Here is a 12,328-nt window from a genome sequence, read left to right on the forward strand (position 1 = left end):
CAAAAATTAGGATGATAGCAGATTCTTGCAGGAAATGATACAGCAAAAAGACAGTAAAGCAACACCTTCTCAAAAAGTAAAAATTAAGAGTTCACCCAAAGGTTTGGAGCTCCAAGCTTTCTGTCTTACGTCTATGCTTCTGTGTAGCAAACTCCTGTGGCAACAGCACCTTTGAATTGCACACATTTCATTTTCTTCCACCATCTTCTCATCTGGTTAGATTAGGTGCACTATATGTCCATCTGCTTTCTTACTACAATCCTATGCCCAAAAGCCATGAGGTATCTGCTGGCGGGACAGAGAAGGGAATCCACTGTAACCTCTGGGCCAGGTTCACCTACATTATATCTAATCCCCATAAATATGCCATGTGAAGCAGGAAATACATCTCCTCCTGTTTTAGAATTCAGCAAACAAGGTTAATCTGGAATAGAGAATCACACAGCTAGGCAAAACCAGGTCTTTCTCACTTCCTATAACTCTTTCTATTAACACACTGAAATTATATTAAGCTAAAGGAAAAACATAAAATACCAGAGTTCACTCTGGGATAGAAGTAGAATGAAAGTGGAGAATTCTACTCAAAGAAAAGTAAAGTGGGGACACCTGGGTGGCTCAGTGGATTAAGCCTCTGCCTTTGGTCATGATCTCAGAGTCCTAGGATCAAGCCCTGCATCGTGCTCTCTGCTCAGCAGGGACCTGATTCCCCCTCCCCTCTCTCTGCCTGCCTCTCTGCCTGCTTGTGATCTCTGTCTGTCAAATAAATAAGTAAAATCTTAAAAAAAAGGGGGGGGGGGTCCCTGGGTTTTTGTAAGATTACTTATTTTATTCTGAGTACATAACCCAACTACATGAACTAAAATATATATCCAAAGATATATAAGCTTCTACAATGAAAAGTAATTCTCCCTCCCATCCTTATACCCTAGCCACAAAGATCCCTGTCCCTACAGGCGACCACTTTTATCAGTCTTTGAAGGGTTTTAAGCAAGACAGAACACATTCTAATTTATATTCTATGTAAATCACCCTAGCTGAAAGATAGAGAACGGGTTAGAAAGACAAGGAAACCAGGGGCGCCTGGGTGGCTCAGTGGGTTAAGCCACTGCCTTTGGTCATGATCTCAGAGTCCTAGGATCAAGCCCTGCATCGTGCTCTCTGCTCAGCAGGGACCTGATTCCCCCTCCCCTCTCTCTGCCTGCCTCTCTGCCTGCTTGTGATCTCTGTCTGTCAAATAAATAAGTAAAATCTTAAAAAAAAGGGGGGGGGGTCCCTGGGTTTTTGTAAGATTACTTATTTTATTCTGAGTACATAACCCAACTACATGAACTAAAATATATATCCAAAGATATATAAGCTTCTACAATGAAAAGTAATTCTCCCTCCCATCCTTATACCCTAGCCACAAAGATCCCTGTCCCTACAGGCGACCACTTTTATCAGTCTTTGAAGGGTTTTAAGCAAGACAGAACACATTCTAATTTATATTCTATGTAAATCACCCTAGCTGAAAGATAGAGAACGGGTTAGAAAGACAAGGAAACCAGGGGCGCCTGGGTGGCTCAGTGGGTTAAGCCACTGCCTTTGGTCATGATCTCAGAGTCCTAGGATCAAGCCCTGCATCGTGCTCTCTGCTCAGCAGGGACCTGATTCCCCCTCCCCTCTCTCTGCCTGCCTCTCTGCCTGCTTGTGATCTCTGTCTGTCAAATAAATAAGTAAAATCTTAAAAAAAAGGGGGGGGGGTCCCTGGGTTTTTGTAAGATTACTTATTTTATTCTGAGTACATAACCCAACTACATGAACTAAAATATATATCCAAAGATATATAAGCTTCTACAATGAAAAGTAATTCTCCCTCCCATCCTTATACCCTAGCCACAAAGATCCCTGTCCCTACAGGCGACCACTTTTATCAGTCTTTGAAGGGTTTTAAGCAAGACAGAACACATTCTAATTTATATTCTATGTAAATCACCCTAGCTGAAAGATAGAGAACGGGTTAGAAAGACAAGGAAACCAGGGGCGCCTGGGTGGCTCAGTGGGTTAAGCCGCTGCCTTCGGCTCGGGTCATGATCTCGGAGTCCTGGGACCGAGTCTCGCATCGGGCTCTCTGCTCGGCGGAGAGCCTGCTTCCTTCTCTCTCTCTCTGCCTGCCTCTCCATCTGCTTGTGATTTCTGTCAAATAAATAAATAAAATCTTTAAAAAAAAAAAAAAAAAAAAAGACAAGGAAACCAGCTGGAGCCTGCTGTGCCAGTTCAAGGGAGTTGTGATGGCTGCTGGGTCCCAGGTGGTGACAGGGATATGGGACAGGAGGACTGATTCAGGATGTATTATGAGGAGAGAACTGACAAAACTGATGTTGGCAAAACAGCATTAATAACTATGACCTCAGGCAGTTGTTCACACACTTAGGCTCTATAGGTCTAGTAATTCAGTCTTTAAAGTTTAAATATCTTGAGTTCAGTAAACACGTACGGGCGAGCGAACCATGGGTAACACGAGAAAAAACAGATTACTAAAATGTAATGTTAACAAACTGATTAATAGTGGACTCTCTGTGTCAATGAGTTAGACAATTTTATCTGAGAAATGATACTGCTGAAACCAACCCAAAACAGTATTGCTGTAGTTAAGGGGCTGAAATGGCAGCTATTTCAAAAAAGAAAAAAATGCAAAATTTAAGTCTTTAATACTGGCAGCTGTCAACCACTATGTAATATAGAAGGCTGGAATCTTCTCAACAGAATTTCTGAGTATGACATCACACCTACATGATGTATTTCCTTCCTGTCTGATAACTTAAAATGTACCAGAAAATTCTCATCAGTTCATAGGATAAGGAAAAAAATGCCTTTAGTGAATAAAATTTTTACACTAGTATTCACTAAAAAGCAGTTATGTGCTGTATCTATGTAATGGCGTATTATTAAGTCTTCAAAAGGAAGAACATTCTGACACCTGCTACAACATGGATGAACTTTGAGGACATTTTGCAAATGAGCTAGCCACAAAAGGACAAACACCACATGGTTCCAATTATATGAGATATCTAGAGTAGTTAAAATCTTATAGCCAGGGACGCCTGGGTGGCTCAGTGGGTTAAAGCCTCTGCCTTTGGCTCAGGTCTTGGTCCCGGGGTCCTGGGATCAAGCCCCACATCGGGCTCTCTGCTCAGCAGGGAGCCTGCTTCCTCCTCTCTCTCTACTTGTCTCTCTGACTCCTTGTGATCTCTCTCTCTGTCAAATAAATAAATAGAATCTTTAAAAAAAAAAAAAAAAGGATTTAGGAGGCAAACTAAACAGATTCCTATTGGACAAAGATCAGACAATCTCAGCATCAATAAGGGTAATACCTACAATGGACTGAACCGTATCAAATGTGTTTAAATTCATGAGTTCACAATGACACAAACACATAACACAACTCACTGGCTACTTTCAGAAGATCTCGACTCATTTTGAGAATTAGCAACCTACTGGAGAGGAATTAAGCAGTTACCCTACTTTTCCCAAAAAAGTTAAAATTCAGGATAACCAAATTATGGAGGGGGCATTTCTCTCTTTTTTTTTTTATGTTTTTTTTTTTTTTCAGAGAGAGAAAGAGAGACAGAGAAAGTAAGGGGAGGGGCTGTGGGAGACTGAGAGAATCTCCAGCAGACTCCCCACGGAGCACAGACCCTGACTCAGGGCTCCATCCCAGGACACCAACAGCACGACCTAAGCAGAAACCAAGACATCCCAACCAAATGAGCCACCCAGGCATCCCAAGACATTTCTCTTTATAGAAGCATTCCATCTAACAAATGAAGTTACAGAATTAAGATATCAACAGTTTCCAAAGCCTAATAAAATAATGACTCTGAGGCACCTGGGTGGCTTAGATGGTTAATTAAAAACCAACTCAAGGGGCGCCTGGGTGGCTCAGTGGGTTAAGCCGCTGCCTTCGGCTCGGGTCATGATCTCAGGGTCCTGGGATCGAGTCCCGCATCGGGCTCTCTGCTCAGCAGGGAGCCTGCTTCCTCCTCTCTCTCTGCCTGCCTCTCTGCCTACTTGTGATCTTTCTCTGTCGAATAAATAAATAAATAATCTTAAAAAAAAAAAAAAAAAAACTCAATTTCAGCTCAGGTCGTGATCTCCAAATCATGGGATCAAGCCCCTCACTGGGCTTCACATTGATTGTGGAGACTGATGGAGATGCTCTCTCCTCCTCCCTCTGCCCCTCTCTGCTTGTGCGCTTTCTATATATTAAATAAATAAATAAGGGCTTTAGGCATTGGGCATCAAGAGTCGCTTATAAGAAACACTACTAACCATTATCTGCCCACCAACCTATGAAGTCTTTTTGCTAAAAATAAATCAATTCTGAATCTGATCACACCTTTAGATTTATCTACCAGTGCACAGTCATTTCTGTGTAGTTTAAGCACCATACAGAATAAAATCCAGACCGTAATTCCACAGAACAAATCATGGAGTTTCATCAACAAATAAATTACAAGGAAAGACAAAAGATGGAGGGGAACCTATAGATTAAAACAAATCACAATGCATAAAGAGAATTTGGATCCTGATTCAACGGTTATTTAAAAAAAAAAACTGACACAATCAAGAAAATGTTAACATTGGTTGGACATTTGAAGGTAATAAGAAATTATTCATTTTTGTGATAGTGGTATTTGTGTTTATCTTTTTTAAAAAAATGTATGTAATTATACATGCCGAAATATTCAAGTTAAAAGGACATGAAATCTGGGTTTGGGGGATACAGATGAAAACCAGCTATGAGTTAACAACTGTTGAAGCTGGATGAGGGTAAACAGGGACTTCTTACACCATTCTCTGTACATATACCTGAGAATAATTTAACATGTAAAATAAATCAATCTGGAGTCTAAGTATCACATAATAGAAATATTTTTATTGTCAAACTTAAAAATTAAGACAAGGTAAATTTTAGCGTTGGTTGGATATGTGATTATTTTTTTACAATCTCTTTTAAAGTATCTTTTTTTTTCTCTTTTAAGATTTTATTTCTTCAGGGTGCTTAGGTGGCTCAGTCATTAAGCAGCTGCCTTCAGCTGGGGTCATGATCCCAGGGTGCTGGAATTGAGCCCCATGTCGGGCTCCCTGCTTAGCGGAGAGCCTCCTTCTTCTCCCCTCTGCTCCTCCTTGTGTTCACTCTCTGTCTCTCTCTCTCTCTCTCTCTCTCTGTGTCAAATAAATAAATAAAACCTTTAAAGAAATATTTATTTCTTCATTTGACAGAGAGAGACAGCACAGAAGCAGAGGGAGCAGCAGGCAGAGAGAGGGAGAAGCAGGCTCCCCGCTGAGCAGGGCTGCGATGGGATGGATCCCAGAACCCTAGGATCATGACCTGAACCGAAGGCAGATGCTTAACCAACTGAGCTGCCCAGATGCCCCTTAAACTATCTTTTAAAGTATTTCAAATTACTTACTTTTCTGACAATACAAGGACTACATGAAAGAACTAACTGGAAACCAATAACCATCTAAAGAAAGAGCTTTTAGGGTAAAATTAGTAACACAAGGTTGAACACTAAACAAAACCTTATCAGTATCAGGTAATGTCAAAGACTTAAAGGGGAAAATGATCAGCTGTATAAATTATATTTTAGAAAGAAAACAATCCCATCGCATGGAAACTGGATAGAATTTAGATCCATAGTATTCAGTAAGCCTCTGTGACTAAAATCTAAACATAGTGACAAGCAGTAAAATAAACCATACCAGCTGTCCTGCTGTAAACCACATCAAAATTCTGAAAAGCAGTTCTGACTGCCAAAACCATTCACTTCCTTTAAAAAAATCTTTACTCTTCCAGTTTTCTCCCACAGTCACAATCTAGGGCTATGTCGAGATTTTACAATGTTCGGATTTTACAATGCAATTTCTACATCGCATAAGCGCATTAGCTGAAGACTGAACCTTACAATCCCCCTCCCAGTCACCCGCTAGGCCACAGGTGCCCTCTCCCAGAGCTGCTGAACTCCCACTCGTTCTCCCCCAAGGCTCCAATGACGTCCCGTACAGGAGACAGAGCGCCCTTTCAGCCAGCCTATTTCTTCCCCCGTTAGGATTTCAGCCCAGCGTCCTCAAGTACGCAGAGCTCTTCCCGTAACATCAACGCACTCAGCCACCGGACGGGCTCTGGTCCTGAGGATCCCACCAGTTGCTTCCGGTCATTTAGGCATAAAATCACACACCCCGCCACCAGCAGTCCCCGGTGAGCCGAAGTAGTGCTCGGAAGGTGGGGACGCAGGAAGCGAACACAAATCACCCAAAAAACGTCCAAGGCCGTGGATTACGAGAATACACACAAAAGTGATTGCCCAGGGCAGAACCCTCTGACATCTCCCCCAACAGATGTTACAGACAGAAAAGAGCGAGAAGACGACGACAAGCGCCCCGGCCGTCCCGCCTGACAGTCGGCAGGTGGGTCTGGCTGCGGGAACCCACCGCTTGCACTGGCTCCCAAGCCTACAGGCAGCCGCCAGCCGCAGGCGCTGCCGGCAGCCGACCGCGCCGTAGCCCGACCCCCGACGCCCACCACCCAGCCCCCACGCCGGCCGCCCGGCCGCTCCCACCGAGCAGCCCGCGCCGCCAAGGGTATGCAGGGCGCCGTCCCTCCGCACCCGGTCCCGGCCCGGCAGCGACCACCCCTCCCAGCGCGGCCGTGAGCCCCCGCGGCCGACTCCAGACCCGCCCGCGCCCCGCCCGCTTCCCACGGCCTCTCGGGCGCCGCAGCCGCCACAGGCCCCGCGGCCCGGCCTGCAGCCCCTCGGCCGCTCCGCCGCGCCCGGGCCGCCCCTGCACGCGGGCCTCACCTCAGGGGGCGAGTCGCGAGCAGAGCACTGGCGTTCGCAGGTCCGAAGACTGCGCGTCGGCTCCCGCTCGGGCTCCGGCTCGGGGTCGGACTCCAGCTCCAGCTCCGGCTCGGGCTCCGGCTCCGCCCCCTGTCCGCCGCGCGCTCCCCAGCCCGCAACCCCGGCCTGCCCGGCCTCTCCGCCCCCTCAGCCCCCGGCGCTGCCCCCGCCGCGGAAGCTGGGTGCGGCCTGCGGCGCTGCAGCCCAACAACGCGCCACCCTATAGGCCCAGCCGGCCCCGCGCCGCCAAGCAACGCGCCATGCGATTGGCTGACCGCGAGGCGGGAGGGGGCGGGGCTCGTGCGGTGCGGGGGAGGGTAAGGGCGGAGGCCCCGCCTGTGGCCGCTGGGGACCGCAGGGACCGGGTGGGTGTGGTCTCGCCCGCCGAACGCTTGCAATGGAGGTTCTAGCCCCGCTGGCCACCTGGGCGGCAGCTTCGCAACGGCGGCTGTGCTGGCAGCGCCCGTTCTCCCAGAACCAGTCGTGCGCTCGCTTGTCCCTGGACAGACTCTCGTGGAGGCCCCTGCAGGCCAGGTGCCCGGGTTGGGCTGCACAGCGTCCTAAAGGGCCCAGTTCCAGGTCAGAGGGACCCTCGGAGCCCGCGGCCGCGCCACTCCCTGCCCACACCTCGTGCGCTCCTCCAGCAGGCGGACCCTTGGACGCTGCACCGGTGTGCCCGGCCTTGGGCCCCGGGCCCCGGGCGGGCGGGCGGCGGCACAGGCAGAGTTTGTGGCTGGTGGCCAGGGTGGAGTCAGGACAGCAGGGTCTGTGCTTGGCGATAAGGCTCCACAGACAAGGTGGCTGCCTACTGCCCAAGGCCTGACCTGCCGGTGCTGGATGAACAAGCGCTGGTCACATCCACAGAACCAGTCGTAGGAGTCCTGTCAGTGACCAGGAGGCTAGCCTGGAGACCAGGCCAGCACCTTCCCCTATCCTCACCCTCCTCTTGGCTCATCTGAGTCCCCAAAAGGCCCTGGACACAGAGAAGCAGAGCTTCTTGTTCCCTTTATACCACAGAAAATTGAAGCTAGCAGGGGAAGAGCAGTGTAGAACCCGGGCCTTCTTCCCAGCAGGGACCTCTTTGGCTTTGCCCACAGAAAGGTCAGTGATACTGTCCAGGGTTAACATCTGTGACCTCTGATCTCAGGGCACTTCTGGACAAGACTCCACAATTCTACATCAGTTAATTTTGTTTCCCTTGCACCCAAGAACAAGGCTTGGTGCTTGGAGCTGTCAGTGAAAGGGGAACCTGGGTGCTCAGTTACTTAAGTGAGGGGTCTTGATTTCAGCACAGGTCAGGATCTCATGATTCTGGAATCGAGTCCCCCATCTGGCATCTTGCTCAGCAGGAAGCCTGCTTCTCTCTCTGCCTCTGCCTTCCATTCTGCCTGCTTGTGCTCTCTTTCTCTCTCTCTGACAAATAAATAAATAAAATCTTTTAAAAAAGAAAAAATTTGTTAAAAGTGAACTGGAAGACATGGAGAAAGTAAATGAAACAGAGTAACAAGCGTGAGAACGAGCAGAGCACTAGTGAGTTGTGGAACAACTTCAAGAGGCCAAATAAATCTGTAATTGGAGTCCCTGAAAATGGGGATCAGGGGATCCCCATTTTGGAAGAAGACAAATACGATTTGAAGACATAATGGCTGAATTTCCTTTTACATCTGGTGCAAACTACAAACTCACAAATCAAAGCAACTCAGAAAGTAACTTCTGGCTTGCTACTGGGCTCTGGTAGAAACAGAATGTTTCTATGGGACATCAAAAGTGATTCTGAGGGGCATCTGGGTGGTTCACTGGGTTAAGCCTCTGCCTTTGGCTCAGGTCATAATCCCAGGAGCCTGGGATCAAGCCCTGCATCGGGCTCTATGTTCACTGGGGAGCTTGCTTACCCCCCTCTCTCTGCCTGCCTCTCTGCCCACTATTACAAATAAATAAATAATCTTTAAAAAAAAAAAAAGTGAGGGACGCCTGGGTGGCTCAGTTGGTTAAGCAGCTGTCTTCGGCTCAGGTCATGATCCCGGCGTCCTGGGATCGAGTCCCACATCGGGCTCCTTGCTCAGCGGGGAGCCTGCTTCTCCCACTGCCTCTGCCTGCCATTCTGTCTGCCTGTGCTCGCTCTCTCCCCACTCCCCTCTCTGATAAATAAATAAAATCTTTAAAAAAAAAAAAAAGTGACTCTGAGGCCAGAATTGCCCATTTCTTGGTCCCATCCGGATACCAGGACACGAGTTCAGGTAGATACATCACAATCTAAGTGTCAGATCCAGGACTGAAAGGCTTCATGCAATGGGAGGATGCAATGGGAGGTGGTCCAGACCCTTGTTCATCTGCCTCTAGAGCAGCAGTGGCTATCAGCTCACACCAGTGGTGTCAGGGATTCCCTGGACACAGTGACAGAGGAGCAAAAAAGCCTGTGCTTAATTCACGGGAAGGTTGGCTTACTATGTTGGTATAGGCTAAAAATGGTCTGCTGCTTCACTGTATCCCCATTCAGCAGCTGCCTTGAAAGACAGTGGTGAGAGGCAGTCACCCCCATAGGCAAAACTTCTGGCAGTAAATTTTGCCATTCACTTTGTGTGGCAGGAGATGTGGCCTGGACTCATGGGCAGTGGCACATGGCTTAACGGGGTGGTTGGGAGCCTGGAAGGAACGATCTGAAAGTTTGGGGACAAATAGGTCTGAAGATAAGGCATGTCAATGGACCTCTGGGAATTGGTACAAAGAATGAAGATCTTTGTATTGCATTTTTCTTAAGATTTTGTTTATTTATTTGACAGAGATCACAAGTAGGCAGAGAGGCAGGTGGGGGGGGCAGACTCCCTGCTGAGCAGAGGGACGGACGTGGGACTCCATTCCAGGACCCTGAGATCATGACCCGAGCCGAAGGCAGAGGCTCAACCCACTGAGTCACCCAGGCGTCCCTTTGTATTGCATGTTAATATTCACCAGTGAGCATCTACCAGAGAGGCTCTAAAAAAACAAGCAGAGAGAATGGACTGGCCAATGAGCATAAGCCAGGCTCTGTCCTCTGCCCCATCATTCTGGCACAGTGCTCTCCCCAGTGAAGTCGTCATGGTAACAGAACGGAGGCCATGTATGAGCCCAATAGCATGAGCTCCTTGTAACCAAGGCTAATCCAGCTACTGTCACTGCCAAATACATTTGGCAGTAGGCTGTCACCTGTCCCAGCAGGAGCCAACCAGCTACTTGCTGGCAAGTTGATCACCTTGGATCCCTTCTATTCTAGAAAAAGTGATAATTCATGTTTACTGAGATGGCCATGTATCTGGATAAAGGTTTGCCTTTCTGCCTACAATTACTTCAGCACTCCTATCAAGAGTTCCCCAAGTGTCTGATCAGTTGACATGGAATCCCACATAACTGCTTTATGGCAAAGGAGGTATGGCAATGGACATGTGACCAGGAATATACCGTTCCTACCCAATATGTGCCATCCAGAAGTTTCTGGTGTGCTAGAGTGAGGGGCTGGCCACATGTAGATTCAGATGAGACTCCAACTTGGGGATGATCCCCAGGAGGTGGAGTGCCAGCCTCCGTGAAGCAGTACATAGCTACATCAATCACCACTTTACGAGGCTCTGTCCCTGTTACGTGCAATGGCCAATGACCTACTTGAGGAATTTGTGCATTCTGTTCCACAGCAGTAAGAGCTGTGAGCCTAGAGATCCTAGAGGTCTCCAAAGAGGACACTTCTACCAGGGGACCTAAGTCATGTTGAAACTATGGCTGTCGCCTGATCTCATGCAACAACTTGTGCCAGTGGATTGGTGGGCACAGAAGGGGGTAACCAGAGTGATAGGGATAATTGACCCTCATTATTGGTAGGATGTAGAGCTACCTGCTACAGGATAGGGTCAGGCAGGAATGTGGTGCTCAGGTGATCAGCAATCAGAGCAGGCACTCAGCAGAGTGGGGCATCTCTTGGTGCTCCCACCCCCAGTAACTGTAAACAGGCGAGCATGTCACACACCCTAGTAGGACCGTAGTAAGGGCCGGCTAGTAAGGGCCTAGTAAGGGCCGGCTAGTAAGGGCCTAGTAAGGGCCGGCTCCCAGGAGCTCAGACCCTCAGGCATGAACGATCTAGGAGAGCCAAAGTGTTAGCTATGAAGAAATCTAGAATGGGTGGTAGAAAAGGGAGATGTTGAGTATCACTTGTGGTCTGGGGATCAACTATAGCAGTGGGGGCTACAGTTCATCTCTTCACCCATTTCTCAGAAGTTTCTCCAGATACTGAGATCCATTAGAATACTGGAGAATTTGTGTCTCAATGGACAACTTAATAAGAGGAACAAGTAGATACGAGCAGTTCAAGGGGCGGATTTAGTAGTCGCTGTTGGTGCTCTGCCCAGATTTTCTCTCTGGCTTGGGGCTGGCAGTGGGCCCTGCCCAGTGCTATGAATGTCAGCAGCTAATTGCCCCAGAGCCCTGTCTTCAGTGTCACCCAGCCCAGGAGATCATCTCCTTACTTGGATAGCCAATAACTAGCTGAGCTAGGGGTCCAAAGGCTGGTGCCCTGACCTCAAAGCAGGACCAACTGTGGGACAAATCTCCCTCCAGAGCGCCCGTGGGATCCGCTAAAGCTAGACCCCAGCTGAGACCACTTCAATCCTTTGTGTTTTATTTTTAATTTGCCCTATCCTGATTCCCCCACTCAGCTTATCCTGAGAACATTCCCTCTATAGATCCTCACACAAGAGCCCCAGTTCAGGTTTTGCTCCTCAAGAATCTAATCTAAGCAAATTGCATATTAAAAATACTGTCTACAACTCAACACAGAAAAGCAACAGTTCAATTAAGAAATGGACAAAGGAGTTAAACATTTCTCCAAAGATGTACGGTTGGCCAATAAGCACATTAAAAAAATGCTCAAGGGCTCCTGGGTGACTCAGTAGGTTAAGCCTCTGCCTTCAGCTCAGGTCATGATCCCAGGGTCCTGGGATAGAGGCCCGCATCAGGCTCTCTTGCTCAGCAGGGAGCCTGCTTCCCCCTCTCTTTCTGCCTGCCTCTCTGCCTACTTGTGATCTCTCTCCCTGTCAAAAAAAAAAAAAAAGAAGAAGAAGAAGAAGAAGCCTTAAAAGTGCTGGTAATACTCAAGAAAGGGCACTTTAAAAATTAAAAAAAAAAAAAAAAAAGATGCTCAATATCACTAATCTTTGGGGAACTACAAATTGAAGTCACCATGAGATTACCACTTGACATCCACTAGGACTGCTATAATAAAAAAGAAAAGAAAAGACTAAGTGTTGGCAAGGATGTGGAGAAACTGGAGCCCCATGCATTGCTGGTGAGAGTGTGAAATGGTGCAGCTGCTGTGGAAAACGTATGCTGGTCAAAAAAGTCAACAGAGAATTACCAGATGACCCAGCAACCCCATTTGGGGTATATACTCCAAAGAAATGAAAACAGAGATTCTAAACGAT

At 47.7% G+C, this 12,328-nt stretch overlaps 1 protein-coding gene across 9 annotated transcripts in view; it reads right to left on the bottom strand.

Annotated features, from left to right (window-relative positions):
- The window catches only part of ADD1 (adducin 1), an 84,816-nt gene extending 77,757 nt beyond the window's left edge, over positions 1 to 7,059 (bottom strand). For 4 of the 9 annotated variants that reach the window (XM_059166435.1, XM_059166426.1, XM_059166474.1 and 1 more), the window contains exon 1: positions 6,846 to 7,057. The gene's annotated coding sequence lies outside the window, so the exon portion shown is untranslated. Of the gene's footprint in view, positions 1 to 6,845 lie in introns of all 9 variants that reach the window. The other 5 variants (XM_059166441.1, XM_059166479.1, XM_059166451.1 and 2 more) reach the window with 3 other exon arrangements.
- Between the last annotated feature and the right edge of the window lie 5,269 nt (positions 7,060 to 12,328).

Source organism: Mustela lutreola, chromosome 1, assembly GCF_030435805.1.
Source record: "Mustela lutreola isolate mMusLut2 chromosome 1, mMusLut2.pri, whole genome shotgun sequence".
In the NCBI taxonomy this organism is placed as follows: Eukaryota; Metazoa; Chordata; class Mammalia; order Carnivora; family Mustelidae; genus Mustela; species Mustela lutreola.